Source organism: Sminthopsis crassicaudata, chromosome 1, assembly GCF_048593235.1.
Source record: "Sminthopsis crassicaudata isolate SCR6 chromosome 1, ASM4859323v1, whole genome shotgun sequence".
Lineage (NCBI taxonomy): Eukaryota > Metazoa > Chordata > Mammalia > Dasyuromorphia > Dasyuridae > Sminthopsis > Sminthopsis crassicaudata.
The window spans coordinates 145,311,583-145,329,294 of record NC_133617.1 but is presented as its reverse complement, the minus strand read 5'-3'; the positions used below and the strand labels follow the sequence as shown (position 1 = coordinate 145,329,294).

General features: G+C 35.8%; 1 protein-coding gene across 4 annotated transcripts in view; it reads left to right on the top strand.

Annotated features, from left to right (window-relative positions):
- The first annotated feature begins 7,702 nt into the window (after nt 1–7,702).
- Nucleotides 7,703–17,712, top strand: part of CPQ (carboxypeptidase Q) — a 651,739-nt gene continuing 641,729 nt past the window's right edge. For 2 of the 4 annotated variants that reach the window (XM_074268909.1, XM_074268941.1), the window contains exon 1: nt 7,831–7,962. The gene's annotated coding sequence lies outside the window, so the exon portion shown is untranslated. Of the gene's footprint in view, nt 7,963–17,712 lie in introns of all 4 variants that reach the window. The other 2 variants (XM_074268948.1, XM_074268920.1) reach the window with 2 other exon arrangements.

Below are 17,712 nucleotides of genomic sequence, written 5' to 3'. Positions count from 1 at the left end.
TTTATATAATCAAAATTTTCTATTTTGTGATCAATAATGATCTCTAGTTCTTCTTTGGTCACAAATTCCTTCCTCCTCCACAGGTCTGAGAGGTAAACTATTTTATGTTCTTCTAATTTATTTATAATCTCATTCTTTATGCCTAGATCATGACCTTATCTTGGAGTATGGTGTTAAGTGTGGGTCAATGCCTAGTTTCTGCCATACTAATTTCCAATTTTCCCAGCAGTTTTTGTCAAACAGTGAATTCTTATCCCAAAAGCTGTGGTCTTTGGGTTTGTCAAACACTAGATTATTAAAGTTAAACAATCAACTGTTAACTCTCTTTGTATACGAGAGAGTTGTAGTTGAGTCAGAACAATTGGGTCAAGGACTGCTTGTGACAAATATTGGCTGTGTCATATAGGCCAATTTACTATCTTTCTGTCCCTGCCAACTTTTTAAGGCTATAAATTACAGAGAACTACCATTTTAGATTGGGGAGAAGGGGATTTCCGCACTGGCAGCTCCCTATACTGATGAAATCATAAGTGCAGATCAAAAAAGTTGTCAGCACTTACAAAGGTGAGGTCAAAAGAGAGGGCACTCTGCTGACTTATTCACACTCTCTGATGCTGAATGTCTGAAGAACTGAGCTTATCAATAATTTAAAGGAATAAAAAGAAACTGGGTTCACAATAAATCAAGGTTGATTTCACAAAAGAATATGTTTAAATAGTCATTAGTTGGCGTTTTGGGTGCCTGAAATTTTTTTTTTTCTAGTTTGTATTTCAGTGGGATGGTTTGATTTAATGCTTAAAATGTAAGCCACATGATAGTAGTGAGGAAATATCCTGGTGTGATGAAAAAAAAAAGTCTGGATTGACTCTTATTTTCTGCTATCTAATACCTGTATGACTTTGCTTTATTTTCATTTAACCCCTGTAGATTGAGCATGTAATAGGGATTTTGATTCTATTTGATTCAATCTACCTGAGAGAGAAGTTTTCCTATACATTGCTGTTTCCAAGTATGCCAAGAAGATGAATAGCAAGTCCAGTGAGTTTCTTCTGGTCTCATGATGGCAAAATATGACACTTGATCTTGGATTAAGAACAGCAAATGGTGATGGAAAAATTATAATGTGGAAAAGACCTTGATCTTGAGAAACTAAACACATTCAGTAGAGGATCCGTTTTTTTCCTTCTTCTGGAAAACAGCAGTTGTCAGAGAAGAGAGATATCATGGTGAGAAACTGTATTTTAATTTCTATTCAATTGTTGGTTTTTCTTTATAGATATTATGGTGGGTTTTTTATTGCCAACACCCAATTACTATTATTCCTCCCTATGCTTATTAATTGAATCAGAATATAAAAATTATCATTCTCAAATATTGAAGATGAATCTGTTAATAATTATGATGATGAATAAAAATAGCAAACATTATAATGCACCTTAAGGTTTACAAAGTGCTTTAAAAATATCTCATTTGGTCCTCCTAAACAGCCTTGGAAGGCAAATGCTACTATTAGTCACATTTTCAATTTTCTCAATTTTTCAATTTTTATTTTCCTCAGTTACATGTAAAACAACATATTTTGGTTATACATCCACATTCACCTTTTACATATTTCCATATGAATCATGTAAATTTTTCTCTCAGTTTTGAGATCCCCTGAAATATATCCACAGATGTTTTGGAGGTTCATGGACTTATGGTTTTAACCATAAAATTGTGCAGTAATATCTCTAGATTTATGAGTTTAAGAAAACTAGATTGAGCTTTACAATTTAGCAATAATGTGTTTCTTTAGAGAGAAAGTAAAAAAATGTCCATTTTCATTTCATGTTCTGTCTTTAAAAAATGGCTAAAAATTGAAAATTGAGAGGATGTCCATTAATTAGGGAATGGTTGAACAAATTGTAGTATTTGATAATAAAATATTACTGTGCTATGAAAAATGATGAACAGGATGCTTTCAGAAAAACTTGGAAACACATATATGAATTGATGCAGAGTGAAGTGAGCAGAACCAGAAGAAAGTTGTACATAGTAATAGCAATATTGTATGACGAATAAATATGAATGACTTAACTATTCTCAGCAATACTAATCCAAGACAATTCCAAAGGACACATGATGGAAAATGTTATCCTCTCCTAGAGAACTAATGACATCTAGACACAGATCAAAGCATACTATTTTTCACTTTGTTTTCTGGTTTTGTCTAGTTTTTTTTTTTTAATTTGAATCCAGCCTTTATAATTAATTTATGTCATTGGTCCAGATATTTAAACTTTCTATGTATCAATTTCCTCATCGAAGTTTCTCTAAGACTCTGCTTATATTCTTCTTTCTGCAGAAGCTTTTCTCATCGCCCACCCTGCCCTCTTCTTCTCCCTATAAGATTACTTTCCATTTATATTATATCGTATATATTTTATAAGTACACAGATTTTTATATAAGAGTGTATTTTTACTTTTCTTTGTCTATCTAGTTCTTAGAACAGAGTTTGGCACATAGTAAATCCTTAATAAATGCTTATTGACTGACTTCTGAAAAATGAAAAAAAATCATAGCAAATCTATCACAGGATTGTTGTGAGGAACAAATGAAATAATTATGTAAGATATTTGGTGACTTTTAAAGCATTCTATATATATTACTTATTACTGCTGGGTAGCTCAGGGAGTCTTAACTTGGGACCTATAAACTTATTTTTTAAAAAATTATCTGGATAAGTACATTTCAATATAATTAATTAGCTTTATACTCCTATATATTTCATTTTATACATCTAAAAACATTATTCTTAGAAAGGGGTCATAATAAGTTCCATCATAGTGCCAAAGGAGAGGAGGAGGAGCAGGAAGAAGAAGAAGAAGAAGAAGAAGAAGAAGAAGAAGAAGAAGAAGAAGAAGAAGAAGAAGAAGAAGAAGAAGAAGAAGAAGAAGAAGAAGAAGAAGAAGAAGAAGAAGAAGAAGAAGAAGAAGAAGAAGAAGAAGAAGAAGAAGGAAGAGGAGGAGGAGGAGGAGGAGGAGGAGGAGGAGGAGGAGGAGGAGGAGGAGGAGGAGGAGGAGGAGGAGGAGGAGGAAAAGGAGGAGGAGGAGGAGGAGGAGGAGGAGGAGGAGGAGGAGGAGGAGGAGGAGGAGGAATGATTAAGAATACCTAACATAGCTGGACTTTTTGAGGATTTGATTTGACCCAATATCTCTTGGAGTAAAATACTGAGCAGTTTAAGAGTGGAATTCAATTATATTCAAATTTACTTTAACATGGCTTTTGCACATTTAACACTTGCCATAATTTGCAGTGGTGTCCAGCTTCCATTAACTGCTCTTCCATGTTGTCTGTATTAACAGTGAGGGAAAAGGATCAGGAAACAGTTAAGCTTCCCATCTTCTTTTATAGTCTGCCTCCCTTGTTCTCCTTTGGCTTGAATAACCACCGTCTCTGTGAAGACCACCTCTGCTTTTACCAGAACCAAGAATTCATAGTAACTGCCCATCTTTCATTCATAGGTAAACATTTTCAGCACTTTTAACATACTCATTTCCCACTGTGGTTTTGTGGATAGATTGCTATGACATCATATGGATGGCCACCCACACAGTTGCCAAGGAAGAAGAAAGCTTAGGAGACAATTCTCCGAAGAACTGCTTGGCAATTTGGGAAGTCTCTATTTCTTGGGAAGCCTTCCTACTAGGAGATAAAAACAACAACAATAATAATAATACTAATAATCACTAACATTTCTGTAGTGCTTTAAAGTTTACAAAGTGCTTTTTAAAATATCTCATTTGATTCTCAGAACTATCCTGAGAGATAAATTATCCCCATTTTACAGATGAGGTAAATGAAGCAAATAGAAGTTAAGTGAAAATTGTACAGGGTCATATAGTTAGCATAGCAGGATTTGGAATTAGGGCTTCTGGACTCTAGGGACAGCTCTGTATTGTATCACTTAGCTTACATTTTAAAAATTAAATCAAACCATCCCACTGAAATACAAACTAGAAAAAAAAAAAAAAAAAGACAACCTTGACATCAGGGAGATGATGTCATGACATGCAAGTGAATTGGAGTTAAGTGATGAAGGGTTGGGCAAAGCCACTAGTTTCACTTTCTCCTTTAGAGCCATCAAGGTCCAGTGGCCAGATATATTTCAGGATGCCTGGAGATGGCCTTGGATGTAATGGGAGACCTTGGTCTTTTTAAACTAAGATTTAAACAGGGCTCAGTTTACTTGAAGCGGAATCCAACTGGTGATTAAGGCAGCAAGGCAGCAAATGAGACAAAGAACCTTCTCTTTCACTCAGTTGGAAAAAAGAAATTCTAAATACAAACTGGGAGAGGAAGACTCTCATAATTTCTGGCCAAAGCTGTATAGATTGATTCTGAGAAAAGTCTAGTTGCACAGCAGAGTAAATGAAAAGGATTCTTCCCCTCTCCTCCCCTCCCCATCCCATTAGAGTGTAAGCTCTTTGAGAGTTGGATTTTTTTTTTCTCCTTGTATCCCTAACTCTTATCAATTTCTGAAGCTTAGTAGAAGTTTCATAATTGCTTGCACTTTGATCAACAGATATGGAGCTGGAAGGTTGATGATGTAATCTATCTTTACTGTTAAATAAAAAGATAACGAATCTCTTTTTCTCTTAGCACAGTGCCTAGCCCAAAGTAGGTGCTTCATAAATGCTTGTTTCCTCCCTTCTGTCTTAGAATCCTTCAATCACTGAAAATAGTTCCTTGGTCCAGGATTTTAGTAGCCAAGTACTCTCGGTTTGGGATAGCTTTAGTTATCCTAAACAGTATGAATTTTCATTTATGTATCTCATATGAACAAGGTTTGTTTTGCTTCTGAGATTAAAATGCTTTATAAGTCTTTGATCTATATGTTCACAGTTGGGGAAGTATTCTTATTTCTGTATTCCAGGACTAGACCTTAGTATTGCTAGTAATGGGATTTGGCGATTCATGCTTTCTATATGCATCAATACTCAATAACTTAGAACCTGGTTTCTGAATGTGAAGAAACGTGACTGGAAAAAGCCCTCCAAATAAACCATAAAATGCTCGATTCTTCCTCGATGATGCTACATCAGAATTGATTGGTATGACATATTTTCAATTATTTATGTCAAGGCCCTCTAAAAAAAAGAGCATTAAGACTTACAGAGTTCATACAAGTAAATTATACAAGGAAGGAAGCTTTATTCTGGTTCTTTGGCTTGTGTGACTTATGAATGGAAAAGAAGATGCTATGTTTAGCTTCTAAATCTTCTATGGATATAAGGCAAAACATACGAGGCATCTGCCTACAATTCTTTTTCCTTATGGTAATACTTTTTTCTTGTATAGAAAAAAAATTAATTTTAAGTTCCTAATAATTTTTAGGAAAAAGGGGAGGAGATCACACCAATTATTCTCACAACTATTTTCTGGGGCTAGTTTAGTCAGTCAACACGCATTTCTTAACTGCTTTCTTACAATGAAACATTGAGAAGAATCAAATCTTTCCAGTATTGATCATTGTACTGCTATGAGTTAATGTGGTTCTTACACTCTAGGAGCTCATATTATAATGGTTGAGACAACATGCAAACAATTATGTAAATTCAACATTTATGCAAAATAGATGAGTCTTTCTGACTTAGGCCAGGCACTATCCTTTGTGTTACCTAGCTGCCTTGTTACTTTTCATTTAATTGAATTATTGAAATATGTATATAATCTTATGATGTCTTTTGTTAGAGTTTCTTACTTTTTCAAACTGCAATCATACAATAATTAAATCCTGGGAGTGGAAATCAATTTTCTAGTTTCTATCAAATCTTTAACCAATGTGCATATTCTCCATCACTCAATAGTCTATCAATAAGCATTTAAGTATGTATACCTGGATTTTTGTGATATTGCTCTTTCCTGATTCTCCTCCTACTTATTTGGTTGCTCCTTCTCAGTCTCCTTCACTAAATCTTCATTTTGGTCTTATAGGGGTTCTCAAACTATGGCCCACAGGCCTGATGAGGAAGTTTATGAGGCCTGCCGGGTTATGCCAAATGGGCTGAGGGGTGGAGACAGAGTGTGAGTTTTTGTTTTTACTATAGTTCGGCCCTCCAACAGTCTGAGGGACAGTGATTGTCTGATTGTTTAACTTATAATTTATCTTGCCTAGATCTAGTCCATTCCCCTACATCTCAATGCCAATGCATACACTTTTTTCCTCAATTAATTAATTTTAATCCACATTGCTTTATGAATCATGTTGGAGGAGAAAAATCATAGCAAAAGGGAAAAACCATGGGAGAGAAAAGAAAAACAGAAAAAAAGAAGTGAACATAGCATGTGCTGATTTACATTGAATCTACATAATTCTTTTTCTGGATGTAGTTGGCATTTTCTGTCTAAAGTTTATTGGATTGTTTTGGATACTGAAACTCTGAGAAGAACTAAATCTTTCCATTGTTGATCATTGCATATTATTGCTGTTATTGTGTACAATGTGTTCTTAGTTCTACTTGTTTTGTTTAGCATCAATTCATATCAATCTTTCTAAAATCAGCTTGTTCATCATTTTTTATAGAACAATAAGGTTCCATTACCTTTATATACTGCAGCCATTCCTCAATTGATGAGCATCAACTCATTTTCCAATTCTTTGTTACCATAAAAAGAGCTGTTTTTGCACATATGGGTCCTTTTCCCTTCTTTATGATTTCCTTGGAATACAGACCCAGTAGTGTCAGTGCTGGGTCAAAGATTTGCATACACTTTTTTAAACTGTCTTTCCTCTCCTCTCCCCTAACTGTGAGAGCTACAATAAAACCAACCCTATCACCCCTCAGAACATCATAGTAGTCAATTACCCTAAAGCTCCAATCACCATTTTCTTTCACTTTCCTGTCCAAAATGCTCTCCATGGCCCTCCTACCTCAGAGGGCTATTGTGATGATCAAATGAAAGAATATACACAAAGTGCTTTGCCAATTCTAAAGAGCTGCACAAATGCTAATATTATTAGCAAACTGATTTTTTATACATTTATTTATTCAAGACAGTTTGCTTAATAGAGGAACTTCAAAAACTTTTTGCCACTTGGTTGTGAAAGAGAGTGGGTCCTCATCATCCTAAGTTCAAGCCCCAGTCAATCAACAGACCCTTATTATATTCCAAGAATTGTGCTAAATGTTTAGTTACAGAAAGGCATTCCATCTCCAAAACGATACCAAAAAAAACCTCAAACTCAGCTTGAGAGGAATCTTATTTTCAGTTTTCATTCTCAACTTCAAAAAGTAGTTCCTTCCCTATCTTCACGGAATTCTTATACAAAACCACTTATGTGAATTTCACTTTCTCCTATATCTCCAGTAACTCCTGGACCAAACTATCTTAAGGCCAAGTCTTTGTGGCCTGAGGATGCTGCTTCTGAAATTAACTCCATTCCATCTTTCCCTGAGTGTTTTTTTTTTTCTTTTACTTGCTCCCTCCATCTCTTTTAAAGAAACATTATTGGTTGATTAAAAATATATACATATTTATTAAAAAAAACACAAATTTTTAGGTTAAGTGACGAATTTATATAATAAGATTTATGACAACCTAGAATAGAGTGCCTCACTGCAGAGGAGTAGGAAGAGTAGAATGAGTGGACAGGATAGGGATCTCTCTACCCTGCCCTCCCTGAGACTGTTCCGCTAGGTGCCCGGGGCTGTTTAGCTGCAGGTGAACCAAAGCAACCGGGATTGCATTCCTGCCGCTGCAGGCGCTGCACCCAGAGGCCTCGTCGCAGTCACGAGACTGGGGCTTGCAGGGAAAGGATTTTTTCCTGGCGGAGCTCCAGAGTCAGAGAACAACTGGGCCCGGGTGTCCCCCACGCCTGAGCTGCAGCTGCTACTGCTGCCGCCGCTGCCCCTGCTGTCGCCTCTGCATCCAGTGTACGCGCGCGGCTGCTGCCGACCTCTCTACACGCGTGCTCCAAGGTGCGTTTGTAGCGAGTGGTGGTGGGAGGCCGCAATCCTGGGGAAGAGGATAGGAGGCAGGCCTTCTGTGGGGTCGGTATGAAAGGATGGGAGCACTGCTTTAAAAAGGGAAGGAAAAACTCCCCTTCTACAGCGGTGCTTACAAGTTAAGACATCAGTCGTGATGTCATTGGTCCTCTTCAAAAGCAAAGATCGAACTACTGTGTGCATGGTAGGAGCTAGAGATAGTAAAATAAAATAAAATTAAAAAAGAACGAAAGAAAGAAAGAAAAAAGAAAATGAAACAATCCCTGCTCTCTAGGAGATTACATTCTGCGTGGGGGTTGGGAGAAGGAAGGAAACGTTTTTATTTAAACTACCCCGGAACTTCTGCACCGGCTAGAAAGGTGCTTGTAGATAAGTCTCCCAAGTTTTTACCGAAGAAGACTGACCTTCACGGGCAAGCCCAGATCTCGTGACTCCTAATCTTAAAACGTTATTTTTGGCCTCCCGGAAACATCTTACTTAATTCCCCTCCACCCACTCCCCAGAGAGATGAAGTATGACCTAACTGTCAGAACCGTAATACAATTAAGACCCCGTGGGGGTTGGAGAGGAGTCTAAGCAATTTCTTAAGAATGATGTAGGAAATGCAATTGGTCTCTCCTTCCCCCGCAGAGATCCTTTCTCTTTGGCACTTCTAATTTGTATTCGAATCATATACTTAACATCTCTCAGGTTAGATTGTAGCCTCATTCAGGTAGAAATCGTATTTAATTTCCTTGCCTCGTCTCTGTAACCTCCGTTCTAAGTAAAAACTTTGTAAATTACTCGGGACAGTGACTAGAGCATGGACTCAGAAGATGTGAGTTCAATTAAGACCTCGGGATACTTACCAGCTGCGTGATACTTAATTTCTGTTAAGATTGAGTGTGTGACATTTGCTTCAATTTCCTCAGCTGTCAAATGGAAATTTTAACTGCACCTACTTTCCTAGGGTTGCTAAGGACCAAATGAAATATTTGTAGAGGGCTTAGCCCGTTTCACACTTAGTAGGTCTTATATAAATGCTTATTCCCTCCCCCTTCCCCCATTTGTTTCATGACCTTTTCATCCCTCTGCCCCAACCACTCTCAATCATTTTTTTCTCGCTCCTCAATCTGACCTAGAAATCTGACGAGAAAAGACTAAATTGTGGATTCAAGAACTGTTAGTGAATAATGGAATCCTTCGTTTATTGACAGACCTGGAAAAGGGCATTTTTGAGGATTTTCTTAATCAGAAGAATTTTTTAGAGGAAAAACTCTAGCCTTGCAATGGTGCTGAGGATTTGGCAGACTGGCACCAGGTGCTCTGCAGATAGACAATTACTAACAGATTTGTACTTTCTCATCTCTAAAATGAGTGCATTGAAAAGGGCTTTTATTTTTCCCCCAGGGAACCTATCTTGTAAAGTGAAAAGAGCACAGGTCCAGAGTAAAAAACTTATGAGGAAATCCTTTCTCCAATACCCGATACATCAAACCTGTGTAACCATGGGCAAATTTCTTCACCTTCCTAGGCCTCAGTTTCCCTCCCTCAAAATGAGGGAGTTGAACTTGATGGCCTCTGAATCCCTTCCATCTCTTAATCTATTATTCTATTGATTTAGCTTTACTATTTCATTATTTTAACATTTTACTTATATTTTAGGAGTATGTTATATTGCTACACAGACCAACCTGAAGCAGGTTATTTATTGAATTGCTAAATTGACAGTCTCTGTGTATTCGGGTAAATCATTTTTTTGATGTTGAGGTTCAGTTTCCCTATCTGTGACCTGGTGGGGTAAGAGTTGATTATTTGAGTAGATGCTATCTGAGAGCCTCTACAATTCTAAATCTCTTCTTGCATTATCTTGTGATATCACATGAGGTAGAGTAGAGAAATCTGTATTCCTTGTTGGCTTATCAGAAGAAAGCTTTGGGGAGGAATTCTCCACTGGAGAAAGTTTGTTTTGTTTTGAGTTCCAACTGTACCATTGGGTCTATCTTACTTTATTCAAGTGGAAAATGGAGATTATTCTATTTACAACTCCCCTACCTCACAAGTATTTCTTGAAGGAGGTACTTTTTATGCACCTGAGTGTGAGCTCTTGTTACATGATAGAGAGGAAAAATATGAACTAACTTTTTTAATGAATTGAGTTATATTTTAAATGAGATGGGAAGGTCCTATTTAAAGGATTCATTTGGTGACTTAGCAAAGTGAATGATCACTCCTAATTTAAATATGTCCATTTTATCCATCTAAATTTTTCCCTACACAAGTTTTCCCCAAAATCCTAGGGTTATCCAAACAATTAAAATAGCACTAAGACTTTTGGGACACTCTGTAGTTTTACTTAAGATTTAAAATATTTATCTACTTATATTTTTCTTTTACTCCATTAATTTTGAACTGTTAACAAACTATCATCATAACTCCATGCAATCACATTAGTTGACATTTATATGTTGTTTTAAAGTGTATGGTGTACTTTACAAACATTATCTCTTATGTTCTTCATATCAACTCTTATGTGGCAGGGCTACAAATATTATTATCCATTTTGAACATGTTGCTTCTGTCAGAGGCTTTGATACACTTCAGGGGCCTCTCTTGGTCTAGTTCATTGCTCAGACCCTGGTGGGAAGCCAGGACACTTCAAAATCTGGTACTCCCTCAAGCATAGTTAGTGACTCTCTTAAAATACTTACTCAGACAAGGATTCAAAACAACAGTTTTATTTATAGAGAAAAGGACACATATAATATTCATTTTCACCCTTGCAGAGATTCAAGAAGCTACCCCCTTGCTCCTTTTGCTTTACAGTACTTAGAACATAAAGCATGACCCTGGGTCATTAAGGAGAAGGCTTGAATTTGCTTCTCCTTGGTTCTCTGGGTCTCAGAGATTTTTCCCTCTGGCAAATTCTCTTCTCTTGGTGTTCTAGCACTCATTTACTGCCTGTAGGTATAATAGGTCCTCCTTGACATTTAGACCTACTTCTCAACTCACAGTTATTTTGGCTGTTCCAATAAATAGTAAAGCTTTTGAACATTTGGAATTTGGAGAGGATTGCATTGGTGCCTCAAGTGAAACTTAAAGCTTTCTTTTCTCTAGATTAGAAGTTTCTAACTTTGGGTCCATGGACTCTTAAGTGATCAGTGGATCAATTTCAGGAGTTCCATAACTTGAAAGAAAAAGGTATTTTGTTAACTTAATTTTAACTAGTTTTCTTTTATAAGTCTATACATTTTTTTATACATTTAAAAATATTTTGTTAAGGAGTCCATAGGATTCACCTAACTGCCAAAAGGGTACACGATGCAAAACTGGTTAGACACTGTATTGACTTGCCTCCAGCTTTTGAAATCTTCTCCCTATTTATTTCTTGGTCCCACTATCCAATTCTTCACACCAATAGCCTTTTTAGGTGGTTGTGGGAATATCTGATCCAAACCAACAGATTTTCTTCTTTGATTTGACTCATGGCAGTTTGTAAGTACTTTAATTCCTTCCTCCCTTAGTGCCTGAAAAGTGTACCTTTTACTTGGATTATTCCTTCCAACTGATTTTTTTTGGTGTTGTACAAGGCCTCCCACTTTTCTTTCCATTTTTTCTTCTCCCATAATCCTCTGGGGCAGCCTGACTATGTTATGTAAATTGTCCTGATTAATTTCTCCAACATCTCTGATCAATTCTCCATCTATTCTGTGTGACTCAAATGCAGATGGATGAGGACATTGTATCTTTAGACAGATTAATTGATTTGGTTATGATCATGTAACTAGTTTATGATACAGCCAGATAGTTGATTCTACGTTCAGTCTTCTTTTCCATCAATTTGTGTTGCCTTTCTGAGTGAATGAATGTTGAATTAAAAAATTCCATGATTTTACCATATTGTTTATATCTAGGTTATATATTAGTAGGTTTCTTAAAGGCACAAATTGCTGTGTTTTGTTTTGTTTTGTTTTTGTAGTTAACAGCCTTTAGTACAGTGTCTGTAACATAGTATTTAATAATTGCTTATTGAATTGAATGAATTATCCTGGCATATAGATTATATTAAAATAAGATCTCAGTGAAAGCAAACAAATATGTAGGTAAAACTTAATAAGGGCAGCTAGGTATTGCAGTAGATAGAATGACTGATCCAGAGTTAGCAGGACATGAGTTCAAACTTGGCCCCAAAAAGTTATTAGTGATGTAATCCTGGACAAGTCACTTAACCTGCCTCAGTTTCCTCATCTGTAAAAGGAGCTGGAGAAGTAAATGGCAAGCCATTTCAGTATCTTTGCCCAGAAAATCCCAAATGGGGTCATGTAGATTCAGACATGACTGATAGACTAAACAATAAAAACAATAACACTAAATAATGACACCTGTTATCAACAATATTCAATTTTTATTTAAGCTAGGTTAAAGGTTAGGGGTAGAAAATGTAGCCTAGGGTCAAACCAGTATAGAATGTTGTCTGGGCTAATGATTTATTGTTCTTGAAATTATAGATTGTTCCAAGGAACTCTCTTTACCTGAGAGTTTGTGATTCTTTAAATATCCTTTCTCTTTGGCAATTAGTTGTGAATTCTAGCTCTTTGTCTTTCCTCTTCTCTTCTAGTATAACAGGAGATGAGGGTAATTGAGGAGAACATGATTTTATTTTCTAATGCCATGGTTTTACTTCTCTGAGATCCACTTGCTTCAATTAAAGCCCTGACTGAGGCTGCCATATTCTATCCTTCCCCTTCCCCCCCCCTTGAGATCATACAACATAGGCTTTTTGGAGCTGGAAGGATACTTTGGGATCATATTGTTTTTAATACATATTTTACATATTTTTACATGCATATTTAAATAATTTTGTATGATTATAGCTAAACAATAAAAACTCTAAAGTGAGTAAAAGTAAAACAAAATAAAGCAATATGCTACCTGCTTTAGCTGTTATGAATGGTTGAATTGGATAAGACTGTAGCAAGTGGGGTTTAGGGGGCAAATCAAGGAAAATCAGTGGGGATCTGATGTCTCTGGCTGTTTTTGTAAACCAGAAGCTTTTTCTGACCCTTCCTGCCTTTCTTCTTCTCCTGCAGTCTCCATTCCTTTGTCCTCAAATTGATCAGAATTTGTGCTTTCTCAAATTTATCACAACATTTTTTCCTGGCCATCCTTTGATTTGATCATATTCCTTTTTTACCTTATATCACACCTAAATATATGTCTTGCCCTTTCTCCCTTTTCCAGTTAATTACTGTAAGTTCTTTGATCAACTTTGTGTTATTGTTGTTGGTTTTTATCTTTGAATTAGTGCATAGTACAGTGCCATGTATTTAATAGGAGCTTCAAAAATGTTCAGAGAACTGAATTACAAGGTAATATGTCTTCTTGGAATGAGAAAATCAAACCAGAAGATAATGCTTGGGAAATGGAGATGTTAGGTAGCCAAGTGGAAGGGAAAGTGTGTGTGTGTGTGTGTGTATGTGTGTGTATGTGTGTGTTTTATTTGTTTGCTTATTTTTATATATATTATGTGTATGTGAGTATATATCTGTGAGTATATACACACATTATATATAATTGTCATTGTATATATATATATGCATATATATACACATGCACATATATATATTATATATATATATATACAATGACAATTATATATAATGTGTGTGTGTATATATATATATATATATATATATATATATATATATATAATGTGTATATATATATATATATATATATATATATATATATATATATATATATATATATATATATATATATATATATATACACAATGGCAATGAGACCAACTTTTAGATCAGCATAGAACTAGTAAATCAGCATCATCCTATTATGATGATGAGGGTCTTCACCAGAGCAGTGGCAGTGGCAGAGGGGAGAAGGGGACAAATATAAGAGAGATTATGAAAATAAAAATGGAAGTTCTTGGCCATAGATTGAGTACAGAGGGAGAGAGTGAGGAGAAAACTCTCTGTATGCAAGTTTCAGTTAAAGAGGAGGAATAAATAGTCTGGTACCATTTGACCATTATGAAAGGAATTCTTTAATAGCTTCTTTAGAAGAGAGGAGCTAAGTTCATTACTAACACTAATTAATGGATTATTAGAGAAAGCTATCTCCTGGAGGCCCAGAAGATCTGAATTCTTGGACATTATGGTCTGAAGTGAAATATATGTTCAGTAATCCCACAAAGTTATTTTTACCTTACAAGGGTGGGTGGGGACATAATTAAGTTAATGAGCTATTTGACCACTGTTTTAAGTTTATGTGTACCTTTGAATCCTTGAAGTCTTAGATCCAGTACATTTTCTACTAAAATTCTTTAGCTTTGACTCAAATAGAAAGACAGGCAGTGCCATATATAAACATTTATAGAGTTGCCAATTTTGGAAGCAAAAAGTAGGTGGCCCTGTATGAATAATTCCCACTAAGTCTCCATGAAATAGTTTATGTTGTTTTTAATTTTTGACAGATGTTCCTGAAAATCATAATGTAGCCAATCAGTGAATCAATAAATATTTAGTGCAAAGTGACCTAGATTTGGAACCATAGGATCTGGGTTCAAATCCTGGCTCTGCTGCTTATTCCTGTATGACCTTAAACAAGATTTTTGTTGTGGTAGTGGTGGTTGGTTATTGTTGTTTCAGTCATGTATGACTCTTCCTGCCTCTCTCTCTGACTCTATCCCTCTTTCTCTTTCTCTTCATATAATATATACATGTGTGTATATATACATATATATATTTAAATATATACACATATTAAAAAATATAAGCCACTTTATATGTCTAAGTTTCTTTTTGTATATGTAAACCTTTGTATAAAACTCAGCATCCTCATCTATACAATAAGAAGATTGTGCAAAATGATCTTTTATGTCTCTACTACCTCCACTTCTGAGATCCTGAGGTGAGAGTACTATTAGAGTGGTTTTCTGGGTGGCTTTTTCATTATTAGTAGATGTAACGTGCTCTCCTGGCAGTTACAATTACTAGCTTAATAACCGGTAGCGCACTCAAGAACAACCACGTGTAATCTTAAAAGCCTTTATTATACCTACTCACATAATGCCCTAACTGATGCCCTGACTTGTTGGTTCCCGAGTGAACACCTGGTCAGAAGACCCATGTGTTCACTACCAAAATCCTTACCTCTTTTGGCTACCCATCTCGGCTTAGCCACCCAGGCTAGGGAGCCAGGGTGAAGAGCGCCAGATTAAAGAGGACCGCCTGCTGCCTGCAGTGGGCTTACATAGGGCCTGTGAGGTCACACACACACAGCCAATCAGCAAGAGAGTCACCCATGACGAAGCTATCTCAATATGGCCAGGATCCCGCCCAAGGGCAGTCCTAATATCCACAGAAATTACTTCCGGGCCTCAATCTCCCGATGCACTGTGTCCGCCCATTTAAAGGGCCCTTACAAGTAGACCCTAAGGTGATGGCTTGTAGACTACCTACTTTCTAATGTATAGCTAGCCCCTTAATTCAGGGGCAAGTGAAGGAAAAAAGATGGAGGTTTCAGATCCCATGTTCTTAATTTGGTGTTGGTAACTAGGGAAGAAAAGAGAAACCCATAAAATAAGTTAAAGTCTTGTGCTGCTTTTTTTTTCTCCTTTAAATCTGCCAAGTGCTAAGGCCCAGGGATGGCATAAACCAATTGCAGCAGTCAGAAAAACTACTGCATGGTGCCAGTTTGATTTAGCTCAGGAGACTGTAACTTTCTGCCCTAAGGGGTAATATGATGGAGTAGACCTTCGTTCTGCTCACAATATTATGGAAAAAAAAAACATTAAGGCAACAATTTTTATTACTTACCCCCAAGCTAGAGCTTTAAAATGTTCTCTCTCTCCCTCCTCTAAGCCACTTTGGTTTTAAAAACAAACAACCCATTCATGTGTCCTCCTGAGTCAAGCTGTTAAACCCTTTGCTTTTTAGTTCTAGGTCTTATTCACTTAATGCTCTGAAGTTGTAGGCTTGACATAATCCTATGTCCCCAGAGTTTTTGTTTCTTTGCTATTTATATAATGGCCTAGGTACAGTTAAAGGCTGTATGGTTGATGAACTTTACCAGATGTGAACAGGTTTGTGCCTTAAGATTCAACAGTATGAAGACATAAAATGAGTTAATATATTAAGGATACTTAATGGTATATGCTTAACAGTCTGTTTTTTAAAAAAGTAAGTAGGATAGGCTTTTAAATTTAATTTGCATTATTAACATTTTCTCCATCACTTTCTTAAGTCTAGACAATCAGTTGAATAATAAATTGAGCCCTGATTTGTAGCATATTCTAATTTCTGAGGTGTGAATGCTCAAACTGAAAAGTTTAACAATCCAGAAGATTTAACACTCTCCAGAAGATTGGAGCTGATTCCAACATCCCCTGATTATACCACTTTCTGAAAAAAGGCAAATGGCCATTGAATTTGGAATAATTCATGATTCAGAGAAGTTCTTAGAACTTTTTTTTTAAGAACTTTTTTTGGAAAGGGAAGGGAAATAAAGGATGAGTGTATAAGAATGAGTGGCCAATTTAGGTTGCCAAAAATGCACAGGAAATGGAGTTATAGATTTAGCACCGAAAGGAACCTCAGAAGTCATCTGATCTAGTCTCTTCATTTTACAGATGAAGAAACTGAGTTCTGGAGAGACTAACTTTTCCCAAAAATATATAAGGAATAAGTTTCAGAATTGGAATTAGAACCCAAGTTATAAAATGTCAGGTGTAATATTTTTTCCTGTGCAGAGTAGATAGGAAGGAACAGACAGTAGGACATCTATACAGATTGATAGACAGAGAGAAAGAGATAGATAGATAGATGATAGGTAGATAGAAAAAGCATTTATTAAGTACTTACTATGTGCAGTACATATGTCCAAACAAATGATATCACAAAGTACATTCACAGTAAAACACTAAAACAAAACTGTTTAATTAAAAGATTGCAAATAATTGGATATATATTACTTTTAACTTGTATAATCTTACTGATTGATAACTGAAAGGAATGATGTGTCCACTGTATTGGACCAAAATTTTGTTGGCTCTTCATGGTGGCTTACTTTGCATGGTTATAGTCATCATATATATGTATGTATATATAGATATATATCTATGTCTCTAGTTATATCCCAGGTGTGGGAAGTATCATGTTGTTTTGGAATTACATCACTAAGAATCACCTTTTTCAAAAATTGTACTGTGTTATGGAAATACTTGTTTAAAAATTAAATTAAAAAGAAATTAAAAAATTAAAAATTAAAAATATATTAAAATATATTAAATTATAAAATTAAATGTAATCAACATTAATAAATGAAATAAACTCTGATTAAATTAAATTTTCAAATTCTTCATGAGACAACAGCACAGAATGATATACCTTAGGAACTAACATCAAAGATTGGAAGGAGAACAGTATAAGTAGAAAAGTAGAGGAGAAGGCAGAGGGAAATACATTTCAAGACTAACTGCTTCACACTATGGTTGGGAGGGTTTGAGATTCCCTTTCTCATAACTTCAGTCATGTTGGACTCTTAGCTTTTTCACTTTCTCTTTCCCCATATTCAATCAGTTGCTAACTCTTAAAAATAATCTCACATCAGTCTTTTTTCCTTTACTCTACCTTATTTCAATCTCTCTACTGTCCTCAAATCAGCACTTTTTTCTTTATTCCAGATAATCGCCATCATAATTTAGGCTCTTATCAACCTTTCAAA